We start from the raw sequence: 26,702 nt of genomic DNA on the forward strand, positions 1-26,702 counted from the left end.
TTCAACCAAAGGTCAGAGGTGCTAGGAAGTGCTTTCATAAGTCAGCCTTGCAGGCAGATGCAATGTTTGACTCCTGCCAGGCTGTTTCTTTATATTGTTAGCACCTGGTAAGAACAAGGCCTCAGATGTCTAAGGAGAGCAAAATGAGTAGCCAGCATCAGCAACCAACCAGGTGCAGCACATAGCCTGGGCTGGAACAGCCCTCACAAGAGCAAAGTTTAATGGCCCCACACAGAGCCAGGAGCAGAACGCTCAGTAGACCCAGCAGGAGACGCTATGTAGACATGAGGCCTCATGGCAAGAGAACCAGCAAAGCCAGAGGCATTTGCCACAGTGGGGCTCTGGGCTTCCGAGAATGCTTCCCGCACTTTTCATCCAAGTTTCCATTTTCCCAGAAGCTCCTGGGACATCAGCAGCCCTGCCATGACCTCGGATCCTTCCTGAAGGTATGCATTTGAGCCAGGGCCAGGTGATGTAAATGAGTGGGTTTGGCCTGCCTGGCTCATCTGCGCATCTTCCAGTCCACCCCAGAGTGGCAGTAGGTGGGTAGCAGCGAAGCCCCCATAGAGAGGGGAGCATGTATGGGTAGAAGATGCACAGACCAGAAGGAGGTGCACACATGGAGATGCTGCGACTGAGGTTTGACCTAAGCCAGGCACCCTGGAAATGGAGCACTGGGGTTCCTCCAAGCCCTGGAAAGCCTGGCACAGAGCTGAGCCACCAGAGACCTGTGGGCACGCACCAGGACCAACCACACTGGAGTTTATAAGGAGTCCACGCCCTGAGATTTACATTCTGATCCAAGCAAGGAGGACAGACAACTCCAAGCCTTATGCTCCAAACATGAGGCCCAGGAGCCAGGCCTGCTACACCTCCATGGCTCAGGCTATCTGCCCTACACATCACTTCAACAATCTCTGAAGCACACAGGAGCACAGGCATTGTTCTGAAATCTTCCTGGGCAAAAGGGGAATAGGGTGGCTCAAGACTGGGTATTTCCCAAGGAATAGCCTTCACTTCACCTCAAGAGCCCACATCCAGCCTCTGACCTGATGCCCGAGCTCCATTTCTAACCTTTGACAGGACTCTCCTTCCTGCCTGGAAGCGCCACGGAGACCTCATCATCAAAGCCACCAGAGCACAGCTGCTCTTGCCCATTCCACAAACCCACCTTGCCTACCCAGATGCCCTCATTCAAGATGCAATGGTAATCTGTCCTGTTCAGTCTCCCAATCACAGTCCACTTCTTGACCACCCTCACGCTCTGTCCCGGAGTGTGTCACCACGTGGCAAGCACTTCATTCTGTCTTAACTCTGCCCCACACCTGAGCTTCTCGAGGAATGAATGCATTCCTGCAGCTTGGCTTGGGAAGGTTTTCCCTTTACACCTTTCCTTTTGATCCTGACCTCCAGGGCCTTTAGTTATCACAAATACAGGCAACAAGCAAAAATTTGTGTAGCAGAGATCTTACAATTTAAAAAAAAATGACTTCACCTGCCCCCACTACTTGTAAGTTGTCCAAACTCTCCAGCCTGCCTTCTCTTCCCCCAAGTGGCACATTCTAAGGAGAATACACAGAGCTGAAGATTGTTTTTAAAACACTCTTTTTTTATAGCTAGCGCAGGGAACATTTTTGCACTTCCAGACGATATCTTCAGAACTAAAAAGCATTCTATTACATAATTGGTCAACATCCTTTGGCAGAGACATGTGTGGGGAGACAGTTACAGCCATGGGAGCACACTTGGCTGTGGACACCTATAACTGCACATGCTGTCACCTCTGACATGGAAGCCAAGTTCCAATGCATGCTGGGACCTGACATTACCACGACCTTTGTAGAAAATATTCCCCATGTTTCAAATGTGTCCCCAGAAGCTTCAAATGCTAAAGCATTCTATTTTGTCAGCACACAAACTGTCTTATCCTACGAAAAGTGCAGATGAGATGGATTTTTTGTGGTAGAAATTCCAAAAGGAGGCTCTATGGTCACGCGTGTGTGTGTGTGTGTGTGTGTGTTAGATAAAACAAGAGGTGGCAGATCCAGGTGTCAAGAGGGAAGCTTATTAGCTGGGTCACCTGATATTTGACTCAAGCTGGACAGGTGACATGAAATGTGTTTGTTAGCTACCACAGCACAGATGAGAGGAGAGTTGCCTTGGGGAGACAGGCTTCCACACTTCGTGGGGGAGATGGACAGCTCAGTGATTTCTGGGCTTCTCAGTGTAGAAGCCCCCTCACCCATCAATGGTTGCTTATGGACTGAGACAGATTCTCTTCCTGCCTCACCCGCTCCTGCAAGGATCCCATGGGGAGAGGCAGCATATCCGCATGTTACAAACTGTATGCAGTACAGGAATATATCACTGTGTGTGGAGTAGGCACCCAGCCAACACATCCTCTCCAGCAGTCATTGAGAATGCCCCAAATCCTTTCCCATAAGGATCTCCCCTCTGGCCTTCAAACATTCAGATTCTTTAGGATGCTACTAAAATACAGGGGACAGAGATTGGTGGAGACATCAACTCCTGCTCCAGCTGTGCACGGGGGAAACTGAGCCCAGATCCACAGCAGGTTTCATATGTGTCTCGGCTCAGGCTGGAAGGGGATGGGTACCACAGCCGGGACCCAGTCCTGACATGTTCTTGCTCTGAGCTAAACCTTCATCCCCCAACAGCCACGATGAAGCTCCTCTCTGACCAGCCCTTTCTTACTCAGACCAGTGACTCTCCTGCTCTGATGATTACACAGTTCCAAGTGGACAAAACCCACCAATAGCAGCTGTTCATGGCTTCTGAGAATCAAATTCAGGCCATCAGGTTACCCCAGAATTTTCTACTTAAAAATGGACTTGGTCAGAGAGAGAGAGAGAGAGAGAGAGAGAGAGAGAGAATTTTCTATCTCACAGACAGTGAACCCATATGATTTCCTTAGAAGGTGATTTGACAAGGCCTTCAAACCATGCATGCTCTGCCCAAATAATTGCACTTCCAGGAAAGAGCCGTGAGCTAGGAAAACTCTGTATGTTGAAACTGATTTATGAACCAAGTTGAAAAGTAGAAGAAAAATTAGGTTGGAAGGCTAATCAATACACTCGTCTCTATGTAAAACAAAGCAAAACAAACAAAAATAAAAAACAAACAAACAAAAAGCCAAACCAAATCCAATTTCACTTATTAAAGAAGAGTTGGAAAGAAATGTGCTCAAACTCTTAGTATTTCTCATGTTTACCTGTATTTCCCTTTTATTTGCTAAATACAAATGTATTTCAAGCTATAACAAACTTATTCTAAAAATCTGTCCCGTGCAAGGTCAATGAATACATGCTTACTAGTAATGCCAAAAGTGGATTGTGCTGCTGAGGTGCTAAAGTGCACAGCGGTCTGCACGGTGTCATCCCTCTTCAAGTTATACAGGCATGCATTCCCCAGACACCACAGGTCCAGTTAACAGAGCTCCTGGAAGATGCCACAGTAGACCCCAGTGCATGCTGGGGATTTGAGGCTTGAAAATCCCAGAAAGACAATGGCTCCCCTCCTTCTTCTTTGCGCCACATTCTAGATGTACCGCTTCCCTGTCTGAACACGAAGCCCAGCCTTGCCATGCCCTGGCTAGGTGAACTTGAGTATTTAATGTCATTCTTTACTTTTCTTATCTGAAAAATGGGCACGATGAAACTAAGTTTGACTCCAAACAGTTTCGGTTATCGAGTTCCTGTTTTGGAAAGGAATTAATGTAACAGCAATGCCTGGTCTGTATAAGCACCATATAAATGCTGCTAAAGAAAATTCTCAATATAATCAATGGTGCTTTCAATTTCCACAAAAACCGTGAGTGTGTGTGTGTGTGTGTGTGTGTGTGTGTGTGTGTGTAGGCCTTATGTCTATCTTGAATGTTATTTCTAAGGAGCTGTTGACCATGTTGGTTGGTTGGTTGGTTGGCTGTTTTGAGGCAGGGTCCCTCCCTGGGGCCTGGGGCTGTCTGATTCAGCTAATTTGGCCACTAGTGAACCCCAAGGATCCTCTGTCTTTGCTGTCCCAGCACTAGGATTTAGCGTGTATCCTCCCACGCTTGGCTTTTTACGTGGGTGCTAGGGACTGAACTCAGGTACCCAGGCCTACTTAGCACTTTACCAGCTGAGCCACCTCCCTGGCCCTACAAAAAAGCCTTTAAAAAAACAATATGTCATTTTCCAACAGAATTTCTTGTCCACAAAACCCTGCCTTACATACTCGATCAACAGTGAGTCAGAGCCCACTAGGAGCTCAGTTCTACTGGAGTATAACAACACTGAGCTACTATTTCAGGACTCTATCACTGAAAGGCCACCATAACTAACTTTTGATGAAATTCTAGCATTACTGAAACTTACAAACACCACTAGAGGGAACACAGGTTGGTACAGATGCTTGGGGGAAGCAGTTGGTCTCTCTATTTCTATGTCTTACTCAACAGAAATGTAAGAAGGTGTGTCAGGTGACAGGAGCACCTGGTGTACACAGGAAACAAGAGCCCACACATCCACAGTGCACAGGGATGGGCTGGGCATGGTTTCACTCACTAAACAGGCACCTCCAGAGTGACCCTATTCACTAGGAAAGGTTTTTTTGGGGATTTTTTTGTTATATATATATATATATATATATATATATATATATATATATGTGTGTGTGTGTGTGTGTGTGTGTGTGTGTGTGTGTGTATTTACATTTCAAATATTATCCCCTATCCTGGTTTCCACTCCAGAAACCTCCTATCCTGACCTCCCTCCCCCTGCTTCCATGAGGGTGTTCTTCCTCCTACCCACCCTCTCCCACCTCACCGTCCTGGCATTCCCCTACACTGGGGCATGAAGCCTTCACAGGACCAAGGGCCTCTCCTCCTATTGATGCCAGACAATCCCATCCTCTGCTACCTATGCAGCTGAAGCCATGGGTCCCTCCATGTGTAAACCACCATCTTTGGCTGGTGGTTTAGTCCCTGGGAGCGCTGGGGGGGGGGTTCTGTTTGGTTGACATTGTTGTTCTTCCTATGGTGTTTCAAACCCCTTCAGCTTCCTCATTCCTTTCTAACTCCTCCATTGTGGTCCCCGTGCTCAGACCAATGGTTGGCCGTGAGCATCCTCCTCTGTATTTGTCAGACTCTGGCAGAGCCTCTCAGGAGACAGCTATAATAGGCTCCTGTCAGCAAGCACTTCTTGGCATCAGCAATAGTGTCTGGGTTTGGAGTCTGTGTATGGGACAGATCCCCAGGTGGGGCAGTCTCTGGATGGCCTTTCTTCAGTCTCTGCTCTATTCTTTGTTTCCATATTTCCTTTAGACAGGAGCCATTCCGGGTTAAAAATTTGGAGATGAGTGGGTGGCCCCATCCCCAACTGGGGACCTTGCCTAACCTCTGGATAGGGTCTCGACAGGCTCTCCCTCCCCTTTGCTGGGTATTTCAGCTAATCTCATTTCTACTGGGTCCTGGGAGCCTCTTTCTTTCCTGGCATCTGGGACGTGCTGGTGGCTACCCCCAGTTCCCCATCCCTCCATTGCTACACACCTCTGTTCAATTTCCTGACCACCCGAGCAAGCTGAACTCAGTTTAGGAAACACAAGGCAGGGGCTGGTATATCTAGGTTATCCCATGTTTCTGGAGAAGGTAGACTGTATGCTGAGCAGCAGACAGGAAGGAGATGGCTTTTTGAGTGCTGGAAAAGCTGCCTCTGGAACTGGTGTGTCAGCCACGGGCTCACGCCATATGACTTGTTCTGCCTACAATTCTGCTTTACACACATTTACACACTTGTCTGTGTGTGGTGATGTTTAATGGCACCCCACCTTCCATCTTTATGAATCTGACTCCTCCAGGTGCCTCAGAGACCCAGACACATGGAGGCTTGGGGCAGGACCATTGCTCTTAGTGTGATGTTCTCAGATCCATCTGTGCTGTCGCCTGTGTCAGAATTCCCTTCCTGTTAAAAGCTGAATGACAACCCACTGTTTGTACAAACTATGTTTGCTAATCCATTCGACTGTTAATAGGCCTTCTCATTGTTTACCCTTTGACTGTTATGAACATGGCTGCTTTTAGCACAGATGTACAGATATCTCTTCTAAGACTGGCTATGGTGCTGCATGACTATTCCCAAGGCTAGGGTAGTGGAGACAGGAAGGTTATATGTTCAAGGCCAGCCTCCACTACATAGCAAGACCCTGCCTAAAAACCACAACTCAAAAAAAAAAAAAAAAAAAACAAAAATCAAACCAGAGACTGGGGAGGTGGCTCAGTTATCAGTCAGCAGAGTATTTGCCTCGCAAGCATTAGGCCCTGAATTCAGATCCCTGTTACCCATGTATAAAGCCACAATGCTGTGCACCTCTAACCTCTTTGGTGGTGAGATGGGAGAAGGAGGCAGGCAGACCCCTGCAAACTCACTATCTGCTGGCCTAGCCTGCTTGGTAAAGTTCCAGGTCGGCGAGAGACTCTGTCTCGGACAAAAAGATGGAAGGAAGGGGTCTGAGAGATGACATGCCAGGCTGTTCTCTGACCTCCATACTCCCACACACAAACTTTGTATGCATACCCACACAAACATGATTGCATACCCAACCATGTACATGATCAAAATCAACCCAAAAAATGAAACAAAACAAAAACAATTAACCTTACCTCTGTATCAGCCTGACCCCTTCTTGGAAGTTCATCTTTCTTAATAAATTCTCTTACTTTGCTTGCTACTAAACAAACAAATCCCACCCCAAATGAAAACCACTCCACAAATCTCTCTTCTTTGCAGTTTGGGTAACTTCAAGACACTCAATAAAGGTGACCAGTTTCTGTTTTGGCACCAGGATATCTGACTCTTCAGGCAACCAGCCTTTCCGATGTTTACTGATAAGTAAGGAAGTTGTTCTCTCTGGGTCTTAGCTGTGCCAAGTCCTGCCACAGATGACCCCAAACCTATCCCTCTAAGAAAGCTTGTGAAATCTAGGCAGCCTTCACTGACAAAATGCCTCATGTCTCAAGAAACTAAGGAACATGGCTCCAATCCTGGGGAAAAATGGAATGATCTAGCACCGTGGTCCTCAACCCTCCTGATGCTGTGACCCTTTAATACAGTTCTTTATGTTGTGGTGACCCCCAACCATAAAATTATTTTTGTTGCTACTTTAAAACTATAATTTCACTACTGCAATGACTTGTAAATATCTGATATGTAGCATATCTGATATGTGACCCCACCACACCCCAGGGTTTCTCTCAAACTAGAGGCTACTGGTTTGCTGTATTTTGCTTTTACGTTGTTTAGGTATGGGTCTTGAATTCCTGATCTTTCCAAGACTTTTAACATGAAGGCATGTTAAATTTTGTCAAATACTTTTTCAGCATCTAATGAAATGATCGTGTATTTTTTTCCTTTGAGTTTGTTTATGTGGTGTATTACATTGATGGGTTTCTGTATGTTGAACCAAGAAAGGCATGCTGACAGGAGCCTGATATAGCTGTCTCCTGAGAGGCCCTGCCAGAGCCTTACAAATACAGAAGTGGCTGCTCACAGCCAACCATTGCACTGAGTACAGCGTCCCCAATGGAGGAGCTAGAGAAAGGACTGAAGGAGCTGAAGGTGTTTGCAACCCATAGAAGAACAACAATATTAACCAACCAGACCCCCCAGAGCTCCCAGGGACTAAGCCACCAACCAAGGGGTACACGTGGCTCTGGCTGCATATGTAGCAGAGGATAGCCTTGTCTGGCATCAATGGGAGGAATCGAGGGTGGGGAGGCAGGAGTGGGTGGGTGGGTGGAGGAACACCCTCATAGAAGCAGAGGGAGAGGGGATGGGATAGGGGGTTTCTGGGAGGGGGGGAAACTGGGGTAAGGGGATAACACTTGAAATGTAAATAAATTTAAAAAATAAATTAATTAAAAAATAGAACTAGACATGCCCATGGCTTTCTCAGCTTTGTCCTCCCTCCACAGAGATAGGTCAATACTATGTCAAGTAGGAGTGGCCCACGCTGCTGGGAACTCCCGGGCATGAAGGATGCTCTGGGCACTGCACCCTTGGATTTCTACGTCCCGACGGCTCATGGAAACCCCATCTGAGCTTCACTCTCTGGTCTGCCCTGCCCCAGGATGATTCTGGCTTATTGTATTTGAGCACCATTAATCCAAAATCCCAAAGCTAAAGTGATCATAGTCTGAAATATTTTTTATTCGATATATTTTTTATTTACATTTCAAATGATTTCCCCTTTTCTAGCCCCCCACTCCCTGAAAGTCCTGTAAGCCCCCTTCTCTCCCCCTGTCCTCCCACCCACCCCCTCCCACCCACCCCCTCCCACTTCCCCGTTCTGGTTTTGCTGAATACTGCTTCACTGAGTCTTTCTAGAACAAGGGGCCACTCCTCCTTTCTTCTTGTACCTCGTTTGATGTGTGGATTATGTTTTGGGTATTCCAGTTTTCTAGGTTAATATCCACTTATTAGTGAGTGCATACCATGATTCATCTTTTGAGTCTGGGTTACCTCACTTAGTATGATGTTCTCTAGCTCCATCCATTTGCCTAAGAATTTCATGAATTCATTGTTTCTAATGGCTGAATAGTACTCCATTGTGTAGATATACCACATTTTTTGTATCCACTCTTCTGTTGAGAGATACCTGGGTTCTTTCCAGCATCTGGCAATTATAAATAGGGCTGCTATGAACATTGTAGAACATGTATCCTTATTACATGGTGGGGAATCCTCTGGGTATATGCCCAGGAGTGGTATAGCAGGATCTTCTGGAAGTGAGGTGCCCAGTTTTTGGAGGAACTGCCAGACTGATTTCCAGAGTAGTTGTACCAATTTGCAACCCCACCAGCAGTGGAGGAGTGTTCCTCTTTCTCCACACCCTCTCCAACACCTGCTGTCTCCTGAATTTTCTGAAACATTTTTAACAACATGATGGAATTCCACACCCAATCTCATGTGATAAACCAAAGTAAAAATACACTAAACACAATACAATGCAATGCAATGCAATGCAATACAATAAAAAATACACTAAAATACTAAATAAAATTACCCCCAGGCTACGAGTGTAAAGTATATAAAATATAAGCAAATTTCTTGTTTAGACTTGGGTCCCATACCCAAGACATCTCATTATGCATATGCAAATATCCAAAACTGCAAAGCAATTCAAAACCTCTCCTGGTCCCAGAGTTGCTCAGTCTGTGTTGAAACAACAGGTCAGTATCCGTGTGAACGGCAAATGTCCCCCACTCCTTCATCTTCGAGCACAAATGCTAGGGATTGAAGGCTGAGCTGCAGGCAAAGATCCTCTGGTAAGTCACCTAGGTGTGCCGTCCAGCTTCTATGGTGAGAGCTGGACCCTCGGGGGCCACTGCTGTCACCAGCACGTGCCTGCAGCCTCAGTTCCTATTGCTGTGAATGACTGACACCCGACATTCAGTCTTCTTCCCATCTCTGCAGCTCACCCTTTGATCCTCTCTCTCTCCCTCCCCCACCGCTCTCCCTCTCTCCCTCTCTCTCCCTCTCTCAGTTGACCCTAGCTCCCCTCACCCTCTAGTACCCAGATACACACCTTCAGGCCTGCACAGAGTGGCTGTCCCCTTTTCATTTCCTCTTTAGCACAGATGTCACGTCTCAGTGAGGTCTTTGCTGAGGATCCTAGTGAGGTGCTCTCATCTCCCATGAGGAATAGCATTCAGGGCCTTGCTAGTCAACATGTACAATCTCAGGGAAAACACACACAGAGACACACAGAGACACACAGAGACACACAGACACACAGACACACACACACACACACACACATGGTGTGTCACCCGTCAGGAGCTGCACCTCACCAGAGTCCCCAGATCCCACAGGTACATGATGACCACCCTCTGAGAAATGGGAAGTGAACTTTCACACACTCTGTCCCCAGCTTGGGCAATGTGTCTGTTTCCTCCCCCCCAGTCTGTAAGCATCGTGGGCTGGCATTCACCTGTCTGAATACCACTGTGTCTCCAGATAGAAAAGAACGCCATGCATCACTGCATGCGTGTCTCTGATAACAAACAAATGAATGAGTCAAAAGTAATCCAGGGTCAGCAATGTGGGAGCTAGCGCAGGGTTTGTACAAACCTCTCCAGGGGGCAGTTTGGCACCCTGAGGCCCCGGGCCGCGGCTTTGGGCTTCCCATAGGTAAATCGATATGACTAAGCTCATGAGAGGACACAAAACCCAGGGAGTTCTCTTAGTGGATAGCTGTGGGGGAGCTCCAGGCCTAGAGGGCTACAGCAGGTGTGGGTGGGACAATTAATTGTGGTAGAGACTTGCCCCCTTTCCCAGCTGCACTAGGCTGACTGCAGAGGAGTCTGTCCGTCAGTCTGACCAACCTAACATCCTTTCTAACACCACCAAGGCCAAGCAAGGAGAGACTGATAAAATGTCTGCAAAGAAGAGGGTCAGAACAACAAACAGCTGGCAGAGTGGGAGGCCCCACCCACGACTCAGACAGGAAAAGATGCTCAGCCCCCATCCCCCATCACGAGTAACCGGAAGCTCCACCATGTCCGATTCACCTCCCACCAACACCACCATGGGTGCTGGACAACCTGGCTCTCCCTTCCAAGGAGGTAGGATGAGGTTGTCAACCAATGGGAACTTAACCATGTGACACTATGTGTTAAAACAACACATCCTGGTCCCCTATGGGCCAGGGTTGGCCGTCTCTGTGTTACTTGTTGCACATTGGTTTACCCTCTTCTGGGCAGCAGCATCAGTGTGAGTGTAAGCAGATCATTAGGGAAGCAGGAACGACGCAGCCCATGGCACAGCAGAATCTGGGTGGGACGCGGGGAAGGGAAGGCCCACTATGTTTTATTTATGATCAGGGTTTGCCTTCTGAGGTTGGAGAAGGAACGTGCAAAACAGGGCCAGGGTCAGGCTTCTCACCACAGCAGGAAACTCTTGGGTTATGATACACGTCCTACTCCTACATAGTATCCTCCTATGATACACAGTGTCTACTCTGTATACACTGAGTCCGCCTTCTCCAGTGTGCCTGGGGACAAAGGAATCTAGATCTGGATGTTTCTGGACCTTGGAATGTCTATGTCTATCTATCAGGTGAGCATTCCCAGATGGGGCAAATCCTAAATCCAACATATTCCAAGTTCCAGTCTTTTTTTCTCTTCTATTAATTAAAACAATTTTAAATGTAAGTATAGTTTGATATTTTCTTTTCCCCCAAGTCTTTCCAGATCCTCTCCCCTCCACCTACCCAACTTTAAGTTCTTTCTCAAAAAAAAAACAAAAACCTAATGCAACAGTCACCCCCACGCACCAAGAAAACAAGATCGAACGACCCCCTACCCACATTTCATGTATGGACTGCACCCTCACGATCTACTTTTCAGACTCACAGTTCCAAATACCACCACACTGAGGGTGGGGGCACAAACATTTGGTTCTTTCTGTGTAAGCCAATATGACTGGCCAAACTCCACAGACACCTACCTACTTCTTTTCTCACAAGCATTAGCTACTCTGCTAATTTGAAGAACCAGGTGGTTTTGCTGGTAACTTAGGACTGATATTAGCATCGTGGGGGCCAGAAATGGACACACCTGGATGCCATCAGTGTCACTTGAGATGGATGGATGGATAAGCTGAGGGAATTTAGAGATCATCATCACTTGATAGACACCTACATCCTGGGTTCTTAGCAGGGGTACCCAAAACCTGACCTCCAAATGGTCCCAAGTCCAGCCAAGGTTCAGTGAACCTGACTGTGAGTGAGCTGTCTGCTTGTGCACCGTATGGTTGCTGCTCAGGATTGACGAATATGACCAACTGCTCTTGAGTCTCTTGCAGGTTTTAGTCAGAATACCTGAAAGTAAGATTCCATCTGACTTACTGAAGATCAGACATCTGTGTGAGGCATGTTTCCCTCCCCTCGCTCTGTGTGTGTGTGTGTGTGTGTGTGTGTGTGTGTGTGAGGTAAGAGGTCAGATTCCAGTGTTTTTTGACACAGGTCTCTTATCAGCTCAAGACTCACCGATTAAGCTAGGTAGCTCCATCTCCCCAGTGCTGGGATTACAGCTGTGCACCACTATCTCCAGTTGTTTTTACATGGGTTCTGGAGGTGGTGCTTAGGTTCTCCTGTTTTCTCAGCAAGTGATTGACTCACTGAGTCGTCTCGCCAGCCCTTGCAACACACTTTCTCTATAACCCAGTAGTCAGGGTTCTGGGAAGCAGCTGGTCCTGACTCCTCCACTTAGGAGCTTCCCGTCCCCAAAATCTACCTGTGTGATTGATGGCATAGGATAGTTGGTGGTAGCCATTGTTCTGTACGGACTGTATAGGAGAAACGTTAGCAGGTTCCATCTGTCTGCAGCCAGCATGAACAAATTCATTCTGCTCGCCGTGGCAAGTTTCCATAACGATCTTTGCTTTGCGGGGAAGGTAATGTCTGTGGTCAGCCCCTAGGTTCCTTTTGCCTAGTGTCTTCCAGGTTAAGAGGCAAAGATCTTCCCTGTGGGACCCACTGGGTGGTTCATCCTCAAACCCGCAAGAGTTTCCATTTAGCAAGATGCTCATTTGCAAAGCTCTCGGATGTTAGTGCTGGCAACAAGGCTCTTAGCTACAGGCAACATTTGAAAACGGGAGTCGTTAACATGCTCTAGTGGCCCTTCTGGCCATTAGGTCCTCCAAATTTCAACAAAACGTCACATTCACACAAGATATGGTAGCACATGCCTTTACTCCTAGACATAGGCGGGCAGAACTTTGTAGGTTCTAGGCTATCCTGGTCTACAGAGCAAGTTGCAGGCCAGCCAGGGAATACATAGTGAGAGCTTGACAAAGTAAATCATCCTTGGGATAACAGGTGAGCTCTACGTCTCGGCTGTGCAGTGTCAGCACCCTGCCTGGGATCGTGCCTTGGAGTTTTCAAAAATTCTGCCATTGGGGAATGGAAGGAAGAAAGACAAGAAAATGGAAGTATTTTTTCCCAGTTGTGTGCGAATCTGCAATTAACGCAATTTGAAAAGTTCAGCCTAAAGAGACTGAAAAAGAAAATGCCCTCTGTTCTCAGGAAATGCCTGCCAGCTGTCTTCCTTTGATAATGGGAACCTGGGGGAACGCAGCAAGCCAGCCTCACGCCAGCCTTTTTACCTGGAAGCAAGGCTCTGGGATGGTCCATTTGATGGGCTTCCCTGAGCTGTCACCATGGACGGGCCTTTTCCCTCGTAACTGGGTCATAACCGACCCTTGGCATAGTCTGCTTTCTATCCTGAGTTCTCTCTCCACGCCCACAAATCACTCACTGCAAGCAATGCCTGGCATTTAAAAGCATCAGATTCCACATCTCAGTGGTCCCAGGCTCCAGAAAGCCTTCACCCAAACAATTCTTAAATAAAACTTGGAGAAACCCAAGGGCATGTTAGAAGCCTTTACTTAATCTAGCTCTCAGAAAGAAAAGTGGATCCATAGAAGGAAGCCACGGTCAAAGCGGAAGCAGGCAGTGGCTGGTTCTGTTTCTGAAGATGGGTAGCATGGAGCCAGAGAAGGAGCCCCAGGCTGTAGAAACTGAGAACTGCCAAGTAGCTTTGGGACCTTGACCTGGTGTTAATAAAGTCTTATTGTAACACATTCATTTACAGATTCATTCCAGAATAGCCACGTTGAACGGCTGCTGCAAACTACACACAGTCTGGGCTCTCTTTACAGAGACAGTTGATTGACCCCTGATGGAGAGAAAAACTCAGTATAAAAATATCACCAAGTCAGCATTTCAGAACAAGGCCACTTGCTCGAGCTTGACCCACTTTAATGAATCCAAATGTGACTCTGCACTGACGCTCTCATGAATAAGGAGACGGGCTCCTCCTGAAGAATCAGTTCTTACCTTTGCATGCTCACCTGGGGACAGCAGGGATATACAAGCAGCTCTGGGGCTTCATCTGTCCTTTTTAAAACAAGAAGAACCAATCTGCCAATGAGATACCCAGGCATAATTCTTCAAAAGTGTGTGTGCCTGTGTGTGCGCTTCACAGGCACGTGTGTCTGAAAGCCCCCGGGCACTGTGTACTTGTGCTTTGAGACAGGCTCTCCCACTGATCTGGAATTCACAAGCAGGCTAGACTGGCAGGCCAGCAAGCTTCGGGGATCTGCCAGCTTTTTCTACTCAGGTTCTAGAGCCCAGTTTCAGGTCCTCCTGCTTGCTCTCTAAGTGTGTTATTGATCAAGCCGTCTCTCCAGCCCTAAAAGTATTTTTTTGTAATCCAAGTAGCTCCAAATGGTTTGACGGCAGAGTAAAAAGTCAAAGCCAAGTCACAGTGTGGAGAAGTCATGCTCAGACAGGCCTGATCAAGAAGCTCTAAGTTCCAATAAGAGATTTTGTCTCAATATTATAAGGTTGGGGCCAAAGATATGGCTCAGTGGATAAGACTTCTTGCTATCTAAACATGTAAACCAGACTTCAAACTCCTAGAATTCACATCAAATGCCAGGCATGATCATGAGGTCATGCCATCAACTCCAGTGCTGTGGTGGGTGACAGGGCAGAGACAAGAGGATCACTAGGACCTGCTGCCTACTAACATCACTCCAGGTTGAGTGAGAGACCCTGTCCCTTAGGACTGAGGTAGGTATGGAGTGATGGAACACGTCATCTACTGCCTTCCTCTGTTCTTGTTCATGCATATACAGGCATGCACACTGTGCACATACACATGCACATACGTATATACACTCACATACAACCCCCCCCCCCCACGCACACAATGTATTGCATCAGTACCCTGACTGACTGAGAGTTACCATTAACTCCCTGGGACCAATAAACTAAGGCTGACAACGGTTCCTGGGATTGATTAGTGTGCCCTTGCCTTTTTACTATGTGTGGATCTCTTCATAAAGCATTGACATTGTTTATGGCATGTGTCTCGGAGGTTTCAAAAATAAAAAGGTCTGCACAGCTGCATGAATGAAGTACAAGAGAAGCAGGATCCAGGGGGGCTAGCCTAGGCAACCTTGACTTGGAAGCCATTCTTACCACAGTCTCAGTGGAGGCGATCCTGAACCTGCCTATACAGAACCTTCTAGAACAAGAGTGGTTACTCTCCAACCCAGCCCAGATCAGTGGTTCCTAGCCATGGCTACATGTCCAGGCCAAGGGGGAAGTTTACCGCCCACGCAGACTGCTCCTTGCCCAGGATTACGGTGGGTCTGAGAACCAGGGGCTTTCCAAAGCTCCCAGGTAACTGTGGATCAGGCCCCACAGAAAACCACAGCCCATGATACCAGCTCATGACCTCCGGGACTATTTTCTCCTTTCTCTGGAGACATCATCACCACAAGCAGCCATTGTGGTTTCAAATCGCAGCTGGAAGACAGACCCTTTCCATTTTTAAAAGGTCGGTTTCAGCAGTGAGCCACCCCTCTCTCCTCAGCTCAGCTTTGACCCCGATGTGTCATGTGGGAGATGCTCCCATCCTGACCTCAGTCACTCTTTCCCAGGGCTACCACTGATTCATGGGCTGTGTTTTGCATTGTTTTGGATACAGAGTCTTAATGGTAACCCAAGCTGGCTTCAAACTCATGATTGTCCTCCTGTGTCCCAGGCTCCCAGGTGCTAGGGTCACAGGTGGGAACCTTCACACCCTGCTGGAGTACTTTCTAGAACACTGCTGACACTATGAAACTATGTCATAGATGTAGAGACCTATGATGTTATCAGAGGGCAGAGAAACTATCAAAATGAGTTCCCTCTATGCTGGCCACACCTGGAACAGACCAGTAGAGGCTCCTTCAAGGCCATCACAATTCCTGTCCCTTGGCCAGATAGGAAGTGCAAAGTCCACATGGTCCCCTTGGGTCTCAATAGCCTCCAAGAGACATTTGCAAACATCTCACCATAGCTCTGCAAACTCATCTTGGTAACTACCTCCTTATCCACTGTTTTTCTCATAGTATTTATCACTGATACAAGATACACATTTACTGGTTTGCACATTTATTTTATTCTCTGTTTTCTTGCACTAAATCTAACTCCCAAAAGCAAAGGCTTTGTTCACTATTTTCACTTTCTAGTGACTGGAGCATATAAGGGGTGTTCCAGAATAATACACACACACACACACAAACACGCACACACACATGCATACGCACACGCGCACGCGTGCACACTCCTCACTAAAATCATCACCCTCCAGTTCTCATCTCCATTGTACACAGAAGGAAACTAAGACACAGGGGGTTTGCAACTGGCTTGCTGGAGTCCAGTGTGGGAGATGGAAAAGCCATGCTTTAGCAAGCCCAGGAAGCACACTCCACACTTCTTCATGTGTTTGGGAGGCGAGGTAGCATTGTGCCTGGCTCAGTTGCTCTCCTAATCATGCTTCTAGATGAAGAGCGACTAATGAATGATTGATGGTTGGGGGTGTTCTGCTGACAGATGTGAAGGGCTGCCACTGAGAGTCCCTATGTCTGGATACCTGCATTTTGCTATGGGGCACAGTACACTTGAAGGGCTCATCCTCACCGCCGTCATTCCGTCTGTCCATCTCAGACAGCCCCCTCACACCTTCGTCCCCTCAACAAGAATAGTGGCGGGACCTTGAGAGGTTTCAAAGCAGAGAGAGAACTTGAAGTCCACCCAACTCCTGGCATGGCTCCCTAGACGTCTTGCTTTGCTTGTACAAACAAAGGCTGCAGTTCGGTTAGAGGCAGTGCTAGGACACTTGGTAGGGCAGCCAGAGTGCACACTGGGCCAGCGTATCCTCCCTGCCAGTCTGAGGAGGGTCTGTCTCCTGCGAGAAACCAGCCTCACCCCCATCTACCCCCAGGCAGCTGCCACATCTGTGTCACTCGGACTAAGATTCAGTCTTTGAATTGGACCCTCCCTACCTGTATAAGTAGAGCTAGCAGTCCGTCAGTGCAAATGACGGCACAAGCCACCAGGGCAGTGGGGCCTAGCTCCACGCCACTTCTCTTCATGGTATCAAAATCACCCCTGCCTTCAAGGCCAATCCCTCCTGGAGACCACAAGGAAAGTTTTCTTGCTCCCCCGGGTTGAGGAATGGTTTCTTTTGCTCCCCAGGACACAGATATACACAACTGGCCATACATGTCTCAGTTATGGCTTAACTTTCCTAGCAGGTGATGAGTTGGGATCCCTAAATAGGAAGCCCGTCTCCTTACCTAAGCCATCTGCACACAGATTTAAAGCAATACTCATGTAGCGAGTGGATGACTTTACGGAGCCAGTCTTCCGTTTGATTTAGGGATTATGTGTGTTGGGGGAGGGGTTGTTGAGCCAGTACATCGGGAACGCTGTTCAGCTGTTCACGATGTCAGATCCGCCTCTCCTCCCCATCTCGCTGAGCAATTCTCAGGATGAGCGTTCTTCTAGTCATCTGCACTTGCTGAGCTGCTACTTACATCAGAGGTGCTGGGATTTCTTGGCTAAATAAGCAAATAAATAAGCAGATGCCTGAGCAGACTTCAGCCCCAGAGGTGGGAGAGGAGAGAGGAAGCCGAGGAGGGGGAGAGAGAAGCGAGCGGTTTAGGAAAATCCAGCCTCCGGGATTAAGCCTCACTCAAAGCCTATGGAGAGTGACAGTAAATGTCTGATAAGTCTGCAGGCGCTCCTTACTGTCTGCCAACTCCTCCTGAAAAAGAGACACCAGGCACTCCAGTTCCCTGACAGCCAGCAGGCAGAAGGCGGAGCTCAAGATCTGTCAGTAAGGGAAAGTGGGATGGGGTTCCCGGGGCAGTGGGAAGAGGACACTTGGGGTGCTCTTTTAAAAGGATGTGAGATGTAAACGAGCATCTGTAAAAGATGTTAAATCGTAGATAAAAATGATATTGTATTTAAAAAGAATGATCTGGAGGACTGGAGACGGCTTGGCAGTTATGAGCACTGGCTACTCTTCCAGAGGACCTGGATACTGTTTGCAGAACCCAGATGGTGACTAACAGCCTCTGTAGAGCTACTTCTAGGGATCAACGCCCTCTTCTGGCCTCTGTGGGCACTGCATACACATGGAGCATAGACATGGCTGCTGGCAAAAACACCCATTTACACAAAGATAGCTTTTCCAACTGCAGAAGAGGGTGCATAGAGGTATGGAGGAGAGGCCATCACCAAATCCCAGCGAGCAGACGTGAAGAAGGGTTTCTTCCTGGCCTCTCGGGGGGCCACAGCTGCTCCTTATGCCATCCTGACCTCATCTATCTGAAGGTAAGAAGGAAGAAGAATGGAAAACGCTGGACAAGTCTTCCACAGCAGAATGGTGGGCTGAGCAGGGCCAGGAGCAGTGGCTCAGGGCTTCCGAGCCAAGCGCTAGGTGACAAGGGCCCCACAGCCCAGGATCCCAAACTCACACACTCATCAAGAATGCAATGTCCCTGATCCATGGAACTTTATGGCTGGTACAGGGGATGTTTGTAAGAAGGCATGTATTCCCTGATACATAAGGAAGGAATAGCCAGATCTGTCACCACGGCCACCAGAGGCTGAGGTCATTACAAAGCCACAAAGCTGGTCCTCCTCTTTAAAATGTTGTTGTTGGAGATACTAAGCAAATCCAGTATACCATTGAGCTATATCTTTAAATTTAGGATTTAAATTTAAATTAAACAACAATTTTAAAATTGTAAATGGAGACAGGCTTTTATGACTTTTTCAAAATGTTGGTTCTGGGGGTGGAGCCCAGGTCTTCCTGCTTGCATAGCAAGTACAGTATTGGCTGATTTTTCTCCCCATCAAAACTTTTTGAAGGGGGCTATTGTTAAGAGCCAGTCATTACCTTTGCTATTGTTCTTTAGTTGTTCCTTCTGATGTCACACATCACAGTGGAGGAAACAAGCTCTGGGGATCTTTGCCAGTTTGTCCAAACTACATTGGTCACTCACTCCAAATGGAAACAAAGACTGGTAACCATAGCCCATTGCCCTGTGACACTATGTGACCATACATAGAATCAGGCACACTCTCCTGGAAGGAGGTTATCTCTTCCCCGGGCTCAGCAGCCTGCCTGAGGACCGGTTACTAAGTCTGATGGGAGCATGTGGGCCCTGTTACCATGGGTTCACCAGCTCTGCTCCTGCACACTGTGCTCAGGGAGCCAGGAAACAGATGTCCCCAGAGTGCCCAGAGGATATGGCAAAACATTGCTAGGATCTAGCACTTGCTGTGTAATGGCGGGTGGGTTTTTTGTTTTGTTTTGTTTTGTTTGTTTGTTTTGTTTGTTTGTTTTTTTTAACAGAAGACCCAGCATCAGACACCTTTAAAGGGCAATCAAGTCAGAAGACTTCATTTAGAATAAAAACAGACTTTTAGGTGTGTTTTTATCAAGGCCCATGTTATGCATTAAAGGCGATAACTGAAGTTACTCTCTACACTCTCAAACATCTAACCAAAGTGAGCCCAGACATCGTGATGCCAGACAGGCTGGCAGACCACTAAATAGGGGTTCTGGAGATAAATCCCTGTCTCTTGGGAGGGGGTGCCATTCATGAGCATGGGCTGTGTGGTCAGGAACGCTTGGCCAGAGATTCCAATCTCCTGAATTCTAAGTGACAGCGGACACCACCATTCTGGTTGAGGAGTGTGAACTCTGGTGCCTTCAGAGCCTTACAAACAAAAACTCATCATCCATATCAAAACAAATAAACAAAACAAAGCAAACAACCCTTTGAAGCTGCAGCCAGCCCTACACACAGTACAGAGTCTGGTCCCAGTACGGAGCACAGAGACGTGGATCCCAGTGTGGATGCTGGCTTGCATCCTGTCGCGTGCATCTGCTTGGTGATTTCATGTGGAGACAGAGCCATCCCTGGCTGGGTTTCCGCTATCAGACAGGACCCCGCCAGACTCCTTAGCAGAGGAGGGCTTTGGGAAGCCAGAGGCAAGCCTGTTGTTGACATCCATCCATCCCTTAATCCTGCTGGTTCCATCTTTGCCTCCCTAGACCCCCGGGAGACTGTGGCAGGAACTCCAAGACAGGCGGAGGCTCTGAATGAGGGGACCCACATAGGAGACGAGTCACAGGGCATCCTAGGATTCAATTATTCCCAGTTCTTGATCTGAACTTGATTGCTGATGGATATGAGTCTTAGCAATTGTGCCAGACAGCATCTCCCAACCTGGGGCCCTCGGAACATCACCCAGGACACTGAAATACCTGTGTCCTGGTTCTGACCATAGAGGGTCTGATTGGGTTGGCCCATGGGAGGACTTAGCATAGGTATTTTTGTCTAGCTCGCAGATAGCTCTACGGTACAGTCAGGGCCAAGAATCTCAGCTAAGGACCTGTGTTCCCCTCTTCCCCACCCCCAAAAAAGCCTGTTTAATATTAAGTTTATAAAAGTTTACACTGCAAACCTATTTTATTCACATTCACAGTGGTATCATTAAAAACAAAAAATACAAACAAAAAATATAATCATGCACTGGTAGATGAATAAACAAAACATAGTTTGTGCCTACAGTGAAATACCATTTAACCACAGAAAGGCAGATATCTCAGACCAGAAAGTGGTTGTTTTACAAACATGAGGACCTGAGTTTAGTTTCCAGAACCCATGTCAAAAGCTGGATACTGTGGCAAGTACTTGTAATCCCAGTTCTGGAAAGGCAAAGGTGAGTAGACCCCTGGGGCTCTCTTCAGCCAGCCTCATTCACTTGGGGAGTTACAGGCCAGTAAGAAACCCTGTCTAAAAAAAAAACCTCAGGCCGATGTGGGGTTGACACTTGAGGAACAACTTCAGAGTTGACCTCTGGCCTACACACACACACACACACACACACGGAGGGATTTTTGACGCCTGTTAAAGCATAAATGGTCTTTGAGGACTTTATGCCCCATAGGTGAAGCCAGACACCAAAGGGTAAATATTCCATGACCTTGCTGATAAGAGCAGTCACATTAATAGGCCCAGAGGGTTTGAAGGCAGCTGTCATGGGCTAGGGAGGGAAATGGGGATCATGGTTAATGGTCACGGAATTTCAGGTTACAAAGCTGAAAAGGTGACGTGGATGGCGGAGCCGGTTACACCACAATGTGAATGTACCGCACTTCCTAAACTCTACCCTTCGACATAGTTAAAATGGCAAATGTTTATTATATGTGTGTCTGTAATTAGAATGTCTACTTTGACTGTCTAAAGGTTCTCGACTGCAAAACACCTCAGAACCTTGAATATATTTATTGCAGTTCTGTCACTAAGAAAGGCTGAATCTATGGTTTCGTCCCAAACTATTTGCTTATGGAAAGTACCTCAAGGAGGGGACAGAGACAGGGGGATGTCACCTTGTAGACCAAGAGAGCTCCTCAGAGAAGCTTGGAGATATCACAGTAAGCTCCACATGACCAGCTTCTAGCATTGAGCCCCAGCAAAGTGCGGGTCACAGAGCTCAGCAGCCAGTGGGCATAAGTTGCCAGGACTCATGCCAGGCAAACCCTGCGAGCCACTAAGGGAGAGACAGACGCTCAAGGAGGCCAAGCAACTTGCTCAAGGCCACACAGATCACTGACAGACCAGGAGCACAAACCCAGAGCAGATACACTACACTGCCACGATCCAAAGTGAGGCTGACCTCCAGACAGGCAGCCTTGGGTACCTGGGAGCTGGGCAGAGGTACAGTCATCCTGCATCTGCATTTCAGCAAGGTGGCCGTGTCCAATAATGGGACATGGTGCCTCCCTCTGCACTCCCTCTCCCCCTCCCCCACTCCGGCCATCTGGCCATCTTCTCCCCTGACCCTGTAGTTGTTGAAGACGCATGGAGAGCCAGGTGGAGGCCACAGCAATCTCTGTCCCAGTGTGAGGCCTGCGAATGATGAGCCTGTTGAGCACCACCCCACTTGCTTCTTCCTAATGATGTAGGTCAGCCAAAGCCTACAAGTAATTTAGCATCTTGTCGCAATATACCAGACTGGAGCATTTGCCCGCTGAGGAGCACATACACAAGGTTTAAATGATCAAAGAGATTTCAAAGCAATTCTTTGCAGAGTCCACAGAAGAATTACCTGGAATTACGGAGTGGAAAGATACAGAGCTGTGGCTAGCCTACCCTGCTGGTTCCCTCCCCCCATAAAGCCCCATGCCCTTCCCTAGTCAACCAAAGCCTCCCAGGTAATGGGGTCCCACTGTGTTTTCCTGGGGAGACTACTAAGAAGCCAGTGGTTTGTTCCAGGAACATTTTTTAGCAGAGAAAGCTGACCCTTGGTTTTGCTTCTCCTAGGCCTAAAGATTCCCTAGGTGCTGGCCCTGAAGGCAGGTGAATTGTTGTAAGGCAGGGCTAGGAGCCCATTCTCACAGTCTTCCTCCACGGGGCCTCAGCCAGAGCCGATTAGCCTGTCTAATCTCGCTCATAAATCATTCCATCTTCTCCACTAATCGTCTTTATCAATGCGCCTGTGAACCTCTGGGGAACCTCTATTCCTTTCTAGAATGAGACTTCCCTTAGATGAAGGCATTTTGAGGTGGTGATGCCCACGAGACATTTCAGTAAGGAGTCAGGGAAGCCTGTCCCCAGGAGTCCATCTCCAGATAGCTTCTGACACATGGCTACCAGGCCCCACAAATGAGGCTGGATTGTAGCCACCTTTCCCAAAACACAAGCGTGCGATGGATCGTCCTACAGGAGGCTTACCAGCTCCTCCCTAAAAGATTTAGCAGTGCAGTGGAAGGAGGCAGAAGATGCAGACATGAGAACCCTCATAGGCAAGGTCCTCACAGCAAGGGCTACAGGTCTTTCATTGTTGTGCTTAGATTTCATAATTTCCCTTGTGGTTTTAAGGGCTTCTAACATTGCTTCTAAAAAGCATCTCTGCACAGGGGTGCAGGGATACAACTTTGGAAGTAAAGCTTGCTGGCATCAAAAGTATAGTAAGAGGATACGGAGAGATGGCGCCATAGTTAGGAGCACATACTATTCCTGTAGGGACCCAAGTTCAGTTCCCAGCACACACCTGTAACTCTAGCTCCAGGAGACCTAATGCCTCGGGAATCCAAGGGTACGTGTGCTCATGTGCACAAACCCACACTTAAAAATAAATGTTTTTTAAAAAGTATAATAAGCTGGATATCCATCCACACCTGGGAAATGCCATGTGGTGGGAGCATACTGTTGTTGGAACAACCCGTGCTCCCCCTCCATGGTGAGACTGGCATTTCAATCATCCCTGAATCTCCCACCTACCTGCCCAGTGTAGGAGGCAACAGTGATCTTTTCTACCCTTCAAACCTCCCATGATGGAAGACAAGCAGAGTCCCAACCTCGGAGGCAGCACAGAGGACGAGTCACCACCGGGCCTCAGGGGCCAGATGCAGTATGACCAGCTGCTTCAGGTTCCTCTCACTACACATTTCCCACTATGATGGGCAGTGTGCTCAGACCGTGGGCCACAACACACCCTTCATTCTTTAGGTTGTTTGTCACAGTGAAGAGGAAAGCAGGGAAGAGAGGCAGGGAGGCACAGCTAAGTCAGCTGAAATTTCCCTTATCCTTGGGTCTCTCTGTCCTTCCTGTTTCTGTAGCCACTGGACCCACCTGCAAGAATGCCCCACCACCCCTTCTGTCCAGACACCAGCCATCTGCAGCAAGGAGTAGCTAACCACTGTATCCTTTGGGAAACCTCCCAGTCACACCAGACTCTTTCATGTGCCATTCCAGGTTGAGGGGAATGAAGATGTGCTGACCTTATCTGTCCAACCTGAGGATAAGCCTTTCCTTAGTTCCAGCATCTCCCAGTGTCCTAACATGGATACCCAGGAGATGTCTGTTAGAGGCACACTTTGTAATATAAGGTAATGTGTGTGGGGAAAAAGACCTTCACTGTTTTCCTCTTCACTGTAACAAATACCTGATGAAAACAACTTAAAGAATGAAGCATGTATATGAGGACAGGGAAGAAGGGAGGGAGGGAGGGAAAGGAAGGGAGGGAATAGGGGAGGAGGGAGGAACTTTCTGTGCTCCCATCTCATCCCAAAGGTGGTGGTGTTATGAAGCACAGCTGTCACCATTGGTACAGCTGACAAGTCTGCCTCCCATCTTACACGCCCAACAGACTCTGCACACCTTGCTCTATTTAATGGCGCCCCACACAAGACTATTCTCTTTGCCTAAATTTCCTTACAATAGCACAGAGTAGTTGCAACTTCCCTTTCTTTTGTCAAACCCAAGGCAAAGAAAGCACATTAATGTTAAGGGGCTATGATCAGGATGCTAGATTCAACTCTGAGCTAGAGACCTTGGAGACATTATTTAGCTTCCCTGTATCTAACTTACATCTTTGGAAAATGGAAGTGAGGATGCCACCCCACTGCCCTACAGGAGGAGCGACCAGGACTGACAAAGACATGTGTGTCAAGTGCTTAGAACAGCACCTGCCCTCTTACCTTCAAAATCTGCCTCCCCCACCTTCAGTTCCTCCTGTTATGTGATGCTCTCTATGGCCCTGACACTGAGGACTACACCAAAAGTATAGCCCTGTGCACATTACAGGTTAGTTCCATAGGTTTCTGCCCTCTTAACTATGGATGTTCCCTGGAGACAGGGTCTGTACTTAGGAAGTTGTCCCAGCAGCAAGACTCCTACAGCTATGTTGCACCATACTGATGGCTTCTCACTCCAAAGAAATGACCCAGGGGACGACCTCCTCGGGGCAATTCTACATACGTGCAGACACCTCTACATACGTGTAGATACCAATTCTACATACGTGTAGCTACCTCAGTAAACAGATGTTACTGAATGAAATCAACTGGTGTGGGATCTGCCAAGCTCTCACTGGACTGGAGCCCATAACTGAAAGTCAGATATTTATGGTTTGGATGAGATTAACCCATGGTGAACACCCTGGGGCTAGCACGCAAACAGATGGTTGAGCAGGTGGATCTAACTTGCCGACATTGGGAAAGATGTTATCATCTATAAAGTTCACACTCAAGAACCATGTACGTGCGTGCACGCACACACATACACCCACCCACCACCACCACCCTTCAAAATGTTTGAAGTAAATTTAGGATTGTACAGCTATCGGTGGCTGCACGGGCCTCATACAGCACCCCTACAGGTTGCAAGTGTGGCTCAACGATCTGTATCTTTCTACTCTAGCTGTACATGAGATCAGTGGGGTCTTTGCTTTACACAAGGCAGCACATTTTCACCAAATACTAGTTATAAAGGGGTCGATTCTGGAAGGCCCCAAATAGTTGGTTCTCTCTGTTGCAGGGAAGAGGATGGTCTTGGGAGAGATGCATGATTCCCCCGAGCAAGTGAGCACGATCACATTTACACAATGCTTCGCACTGAGGCCACAGAGGCCTGAGGTTCCCTGTGCCCACACTCTGCCCGTTTCACAGCCAGGAAGTCAAGGCTCAGATAACCAGTGTCCTCTACAAAATCTAGGCAGTCTGTGCCAAAGCTTAACAAATGGTCTCTGAGCTCCGGTGTCATTCCTCAGGGATCACGTGACCCACAGAAGTTCCCAGATTTAGAACAGACCTACTATGGACCATTGCACTGCACAGTCTGTATTGTGTTGTGGTCATCCCTGCAAGATAAAACTGTCTTGGCTCTGCAAAGAAACTGTAGCAAAGACTAGGGCAGTTGTTCCTTAGGATAGGGGTGTAGGGCTCAAAATAAAGCCTAAACTCAAACACATCTCTCACATGAACACATGTGGTGCTCACAGCCTTGTAAGGAAGGGACACACACACACACACACACACACACACAGTATACCTCTTTCTGCACACCAGTCATGGTTCCAGACTTGAGGCTATATGGATACATCCACACATGGGATCAATCTTGCCTCTTCCCTCAGGCTAGAGATAACTAGAGTTCAAGGTCTCAGAACCAGGAGCTTAGAGACCCAAGGTCTGTCTCTAGAGTTATAGTCCTAAGCCCCAACTTCCCCTTTATGAGTGATGCTGCCCTACCCCATGGTATCCACCGAGACAGATGAGACAGCTGAAGAAAGGCCACATCTGTGGGGCACAGCTCCCCAGTGCACAGAACAAAGGGGCCTCTGCAACCCTACGCTGAGTTTATACCTCAGTCTCAGAGGCAAGGGCAAAGTGCATCTGGTCCCAGCCTCACAGAGTTGAAAGGCTGAAGAACAAAGACTGGCAAATGCCTGTATTGTTTTGTTTGCAGCCTTCCATGAGCTAGCGTGCACAGGTCCAGCACAGACTATGAACTGGGATGCATCTCTCTCCTAACTTACCACGTCTGCGGGGACCCAGCAGGTAACTTCATCCTGGCCCCACGGCATATACATCCCCAACCCCTACCCCTTTTTGCTACAAAATATTAAAATCAAAGTCATCTGCTTTGGCCTCACCTTAACTAAGCGCCAACGGCTTGATAACTCCCCGAAGCCTAATTACTCGAGACTGTGCCAGCACTCCTGCCCACTGTTTGTTTTCTCTCTCCCCTGGGTCAGCCGTGGGGTGAGCTTGGCTTGCTGGTGAGCATTCCTCCACGTACAGACATGATGCTGTGACTTTCAAATGCCAGCACCATCTGCTTAGGTGTTCTTCCACGCTGCCGTGTCCCTTTGAGGACAAGTTCCATCATTCAAGTCTCTACCCCTCTGCAGCAAGACTCAGAGCTTTGTACAAAGCCAAGCAGGCATCTAGAAATGAGTGCTGTGTTGCAGTTGCTTTGAGTACAGGGTTGGTGGATGTGCTT

The 26,702-nt window shown here is 47.9% G+C and overlaps 1 protein-coding gene across 2 annotated transcripts in view; it reads right to left on the bottom strand.

The window, feature by feature from the left end:
- Slc24a4 (solute carrier family 24 member 4) overlaps positions 1 to 26,702 on the bottom strand; it is a 137,666-nt gene that overhangs the window by 99,834 nt on the left and 11,130 nt on the right. The window lies entirely within an intron of this gene.

The sequence above is a fragment of the Apodemus sylvaticus genome, chromosome 6 (genome assembly GCF_947179515.1).
Source record: "Apodemus sylvaticus chromosome 6, mApoSyl1.1, whole genome shotgun sequence".
In the NCBI taxonomy this organism is placed as follows: domain Eukaryota; kingdom Metazoa; phylum Chordata; class Mammalia; order Rodentia; family Muridae; genus Apodemus; species Apodemus sylvaticus.